The sequence below is a fragment of the Hemitrygon akajei genome, chromosome 10, assembly GCF_048418815.1.
Source record: "Hemitrygon akajei chromosome 10, sHemAka1.3, whole genome shotgun sequence".
Classification (NCBI taxonomy): domain Eukaryota; kingdom Metazoa; phylum Chordata; class Chondrichthyes; order Myliobatiformes; family Dasyatidae; genus Hemitrygon; species Hemitrygon akajei.
Window position 1 is genome coordinate 77,029,764 of NC_133133.1, and position 6,000 is coordinate 77,035,763.

Sequence of the window (6,000 nt, forward strand, 5' to 3'; positions counted from 1 at the left end):
CTACTGGTATTGAAAGACTTGAATAGAGTGGACATGGAGAGGATGTTTTCATTAACAGGATCTGAGAGCACAGCTTCAGAATACAGAGGGGTACTTTTAAAACTGAGATGAAGAGGAATTTTGCCAGTCAGGGTGGTGAATCTGTGGAATTTATTACTAGAGGGAGCAGTGGACGCTAAGTCATTGGATGTACTTAAAGACAGAGATTGATAAGTTCTTGAGTGGTAAAGTGGTTAAGTATTTTGGGGAAAAGGCTGGAGAATGTGGTTAAATAAATCAGCCATGATTGAAAGGCGGAGCAGACCTGATGGGCTGAATGGACAAATTTGCCCCTACAACTACACCTCCTACATGACTGATCACTGGCATTGTAATAGCACTAAGCTAGCTATACACTATCGTGTCACCCACAATTGTGGGTGGTGTTTTCTGCAGGCTAGTGTGTTGGTGGTGGAGGGAAGGAGGGAGGGAGTGATGATGAGGAAGGGGATCAATGAATTAGGTTGCCTTGGCCTGGATGGTGTTGATCTTCATTAACGCTGGTGCTACCTCAGTTTAGAAGGTGGGGAATAAGCCATCACTACCTTGACTTGTGCCTACAGGACAAAGAACATGGAACGTACCAACAGAGGAACAAGCCTTTCAGCCCACAATATCTGTGCTAACCATGACGCCAATTTAAACTGCACAAGGGTCATATGCCTCTTTTCCCTGCCTGGGCATGGTCTATATCTTTCCATTCCCTCTCTCTATATGTCTGTCTAAATGCCTCTTAAACCTGTATTGTATTTGCTTTCACCATCCATGTAGCAGTGTGTATCAGAGTGTATCAGTGTGTTCTGAGCACCTACCGCTCTCTGTTTAAAAAAACACTTGATGTATAAATATATTAATGTATATTATAATTACAATATTGTAATATTATCATTATTATAATATATTAATACTATATTTAAATAAATATATAGATAGATAGATAGATAGATACTTTATTCATCCCCATGGGGAAATTCAACTTTTTTTCCAATGTCCCATACACTTGTTGTAGCAAAACTAATTACATACAATACTTAACTCAGTAAAAAATATGATATGCATCTAAATCACTATCTCAAAAAGCATTAATAATAGCTTTTAAAAAGTTCTTGTCCTGGCGGTAGAATTGTAAAGCCTAATGGCATTGGGGAGTATTGACCTCTTCATCCTGTCTGAGGAGCATTGCATCTATAGTAACCTGTCGCTGAAACTGCTTCTCTGTCTCTGGATGGTGCTATGTAGAGGATGTTCAGAGTTATCCATAATTGACCGTAGCCTACTCAGCGCCCTTCGCTCAGCTACCGATGTTAAACCCTCCAGTACTTTGCCCACGACAGAGCCCGCCTTCCTTACCAGCTTATTAAGACGTGTGGCGTCCCTCTTCTTAATGCTTCCTCCCCAACACGCCACCACAAAGAAGAGGGCGCTCTCCACAACTGACCTATAGAACATCTTCAGCATCTCACTACAGACATTGAATGACGCCAACCTTCTTAGGAAGTACAGTCGACACTGTGCCTTCCTGCACAAGGCATCTGTGTTGGCTGTCCAGTCTAGCTTCTCGTCTAACTGTACTCCCAGATACTTGTAGGTCTTAACCTGCTCCACACATTCTCCATTAATGATCACTGGCTCCATATGAGGCCTAGATCTCCTAAAGTCCACCACCATCTCCTTGGTCTTGGTGATATTGAGACGCAGGTAGTTTGAGTTGCACCATATCACAAAGTCCTGTATCAGTTTCCTATAATCCTCCTCCTGTCCATTCCTGACACACCCCACTATGGCCGTGTCATCAGCGAACTTCTGCACATGGCAGGACTCCGAGTTATATTGGAAGTCTGATGTGTACAGGGTGAACAGGACCAGAGAGAGTACGGTTCCCTGCGGCGCCCCTGACCGTGTCAGACCTACAGTCTCCCAACCGCACATACTGAGGTCTATCTGTCAAGTAGTCCACTATCCAATCCACCATGTGAGAGTCTACTCCCATCTCCGTTAGTTTGTGCCTTAAGATCTTGGGCTGGATGGTGTTAAAGGCACTAGAGAAGTCAAGGAATGTAATCCTCACAGCACAACTGACCCCCTCTAGGTGAGAGAGTGATTTGTGCAGCAAATACGTGATAGCATCCTCCACTCCCACCTTCTCCTTATACGCAAACTGAAGAGGATCCTGGGCGTGCCTGGTTTGTGGCCTCAGATTCTGTATTATCAGCCGCTCCATGGTCTTCATAACGTGCGACGTCAAGGCAACAGGTCTGAAGTCATTCAACTCCTTTGGTTGTGGTTTCTTCGGTACCGGGACAATACAGGATGTTTTCCACTGTCTGGGTACTCTTCTCTGCTCCAGGCTCATGTTGAAGATGCGCTGTAGTGGTTCTCCCAGCTCAGTCGCACAGGCCCTCAGTAATCGTGGGGAAACTCCATCCGGTCCAGCCGCCTTGCTGGTACAGATCTTCCTCAGTTGACCTTCCACCTGTGCAGCCGTAATCCTGGGCGTGGGCAAGGTCTCCTGTGAGTGGCTATTTTCCTGTGAGGGAAGTAAGCCTGGTGTGGATTTCTGCGGTGAGGAAGAGATTGAGCTGTCGAACCTGTTGAAGAAGTTGTTCAGCTGGTTCGCTTTCTCCACATCTCCACTTATGTTCGCCCCCCGCTTTGCACCGCATCCGGTGATGATCTTCATCCCATCCCACACCTCCTTCATGCTTTTTTTCTGCAGCTTTTGTTCTAGCTTCCTCCTATACTGCTCCTTTGCCCCCCTTATCTGTACTCTGAGTTCCTTCTGAACTCTTTTAAGCTCCAACCGATCACCATCTTTAAAGGCCCTCTTCTTCTGGTTTAGGAGGCCTTTGATGTGACTAGTGATCCAGGGCTTATTATTGGGATAGCAGCGAACAGTTCTAACAGGGACAACTGCATCCACACAAAAGTTAATATAGTCCGTTGTGCATTCAGTGACCTCCTCAATGCCCCCACAGAGCCCCCCTTGCAGTACATCCCAGTTAGTAGTACCGAAGCAGTCTCTCAGGGCCTGTTCAGCTTCAGGAGTCCACTTCCTAAAAGAGCGTGTGGTAGTGGGATGCCTCATCACAATTGATTTATATCTGGGCTGTAACAAAACCAGGTTGTGATCAGCTTTCCCCAATGAAGGCAGTGGGGATGCACTATATGCCTCCTCTACGTTTGCATACAGTAGGTCAATAGTCCTATTACCCCTGGTGTAGCAATCCACGTACTGGGAGAAAGCAGGTAGTGTCTTGTCCAAAGTCACATGGTTGAAGTCCCCTGTAATTATCACCAGTGCCTCAGGGTGCTGTGTCTGAAGCCTAGCAACAGCGGAGCTGATGACGTCACACGCTACCGTTGCGTCGGCACGTGGCGGGACATACACATTCACCACAATGACGCTTGCGAATTCTCGAGGCAGGTAATATGGCCTCATACTCACGGCGATCAGCCCAATATCTCTTTCACAAACGGAGATCTTTGTACTCACATGCCCAGGGTTACACCATCTTTCGTTAATGTAGACAGCGAGTCCCCCTCTTTAAAACTTTACCTCTCTCCTTTAAAATCGTTGCCCTCGAGTGTTTAACATTTCCAACCTGGAAAGAGACTGCCCCTCTACTCTGTCTATGCGAATCATCACTTTATATACTTTGATCTGGTTGCCCCTCAGCTTCTGACACATCGGCTTTGTTCAACCTTGCCTGATAGCTAGTACTCTCTAAACTCTTCTGCACCCTCCCCAAAGCCCCCACGTCCTTCTTGTAATGATGTGACCAGGACAGCATGTGGCCTGACCAAAGTTTTATAACTACAACATGATTTACCAACTTAGAAATGGAAAGGAATCTAGGTAACACACACAAAATGCTGGTGGAACGCAGCAGGCCAGGCAGCATCTATAGGAAGAAGTACAGTTGACATCCTGACGAAGGGTCTCGGCCTGAAACGTCGACTGTACTTCTTCCTGTAGATGCTGCCTGGCCTGCTGCGTTCCACCAGCATTTTGTGTGTGTTGCTTGAATTTCCAGCATCTGCAGATTTCCTCGTGAAGGAATCTGGGTGTCAGGATGTCAGTTAATCACCACAGGATACACTACCTCTGACCTGCTCTCCTGGTCTAAACTGGCACAGTGTCAGCCAGCATATACTGTACTCCAGGTTGATGCCATTGCAGCTGGTGCTGCCTTAAAGACCATTAGACACTGCCAGTGTGGCCAGTGTGCTTGAGGTTATGGGATAATCACCAGCTAAGTCCAGGGAAAACTTGGCACAAGGTGAAGCCCAGCAATACAGGCAGCATCTGAGAGAGAGAAACAGCATTAACATTTCGGATCCAGGATCCTTTCTGATAAAAGCTCACCATCTCCAGTATTTTCTGTTTTTGTTTCTGATCCTCAATATCTGCAGTCTATTATAGTGTTCAGGCAGTGATCTTAATGATGCCGGGAATAGGTTATGTACCTATCAAGAAACTATCAGTCCCTGCCTTAAATACACCCTTGATGGCCTCCACAGTCACCTGTGGCAGTAAATTCCACAAATAGCCATCCTCTGGCTGAAGAAATTCCTCTTTATCTCAGTTTTAAAGGGATGTCTCTTTACTCCTGAGGCCATGTTCTTGGACCCTGGACTCTCTTAGAAATGGAAACATTCTCTCTCTGTCCACTCTATCCAGGATTTTGTTGTGGACTCAGTGGGCTAAGGGCCCCATTCCCTTGCTTTGTGGATGTACTACATCACTAAATATGACTAGATAGTGATTATGTGAAGAGCACTGCACATCTTCATCAGATATCAGTATTTTGTTGCTGGGACTTCTCTAACCTAGCCACACTCTTTGTTGACAGTGAAAACAAATGATAAAATTGGCGGTCTTGTTCTGGTGCAGAAGATCATTGTCCCTCTGGTATTTCTTTCTGTTTGAGTCAATACTGAAAGCAAGAATTCATTCAAAAGAGCAAAGGGAATTGCTGAAGTTGTGCAGTGCTTTTTTTCTAAATAAAAACATCAGTGATTTAAACCCAGGAATTTTGTGGAATTTCCAGCTGCCAGTATCACTGGCGATCAGTGGACTACAACATCACAACTGTAATATCAGAACACAGAAGAAACAAAAGGAGCTTCTTATCTGGTGCTTTGATTTTCAGTGTAGTTGGAGTTTACAAGTAGGAATGTGCTCCTATCCAATTCCTTCTTCAGCCCTTTGCCTCCTTCACATATCATCTCCAGCTTCTTACTCCATTCACCCCTTCCCCACCTACTCACCTTCTCCATCATCTGGTGTCACCTATCATCTGCCAGCTTGTACTCCCCTGCCCCCCCCCACTTACCTATTCTGGCTTCTTCCCCCTTCCTTTCTATTCCTGATGAAAGGTTTTGGCCTGAAACGTCGACTGTTCATTCTCCATAGATGCTGCCTGACCTGCTGAGTTCCTCCAGCACTTTGTGCGTGTTGCTCTGGATTTGCAGCATCTGTGGAATCTCTTGTGTTCAGGTTTTGTTTCTGTTTTCCAGGGTGTTGGTTTGGCCACACTCGGAATACTGTGCCCAGATTTGCTCCCTTTACCCAAAAAGGATACAGTTGCAGTCCAAAGGAGAATCACTGGTGTAATTCCTAGCATGAGAGGTTTGTTCTGTCAAGATGTGTTAGACAGGTTGAGTCTGTGTACCTTAGAGTTCAGAAGATTGAAGGGTGATCTTATTCAGCGATATGCAATCCCAAAGGAGGGTAGATGTTCTGACAGTTTCACAAGTGGAAGAAACACAAAAGAGGAGATAGAGTAACAAGGTCGGGGTGGTCATTTAAAGCTGAGTTGCATAGAAATTTCTTTTTTAAAAGGAGGGCTTTTGGTCTGTGGGATTCTCTGCCCTGGGAGTTCTGGAAGCCAGAGTTATCCAGGCCATGCAGCCCAACTGATCCACGCAGACCAGAAATGTATGTGTTTGCCCACGTGA

At 45.7% G+C, this 6,000-nt stretch overlaps 1 protein-coding gene across 13 annotated transcripts in view; it reads left to right on the plus strand.

The window, feature by feature from the left end:
- The window catches only part of LOC140734496 (muscleblind-like protein 3), a 157,798-nt gene that overhangs the window by 86,236 nt on the left and 65,562 nt on the right, over positions 1-6,000 (plus strand). The window lies entirely within an intron of this gene.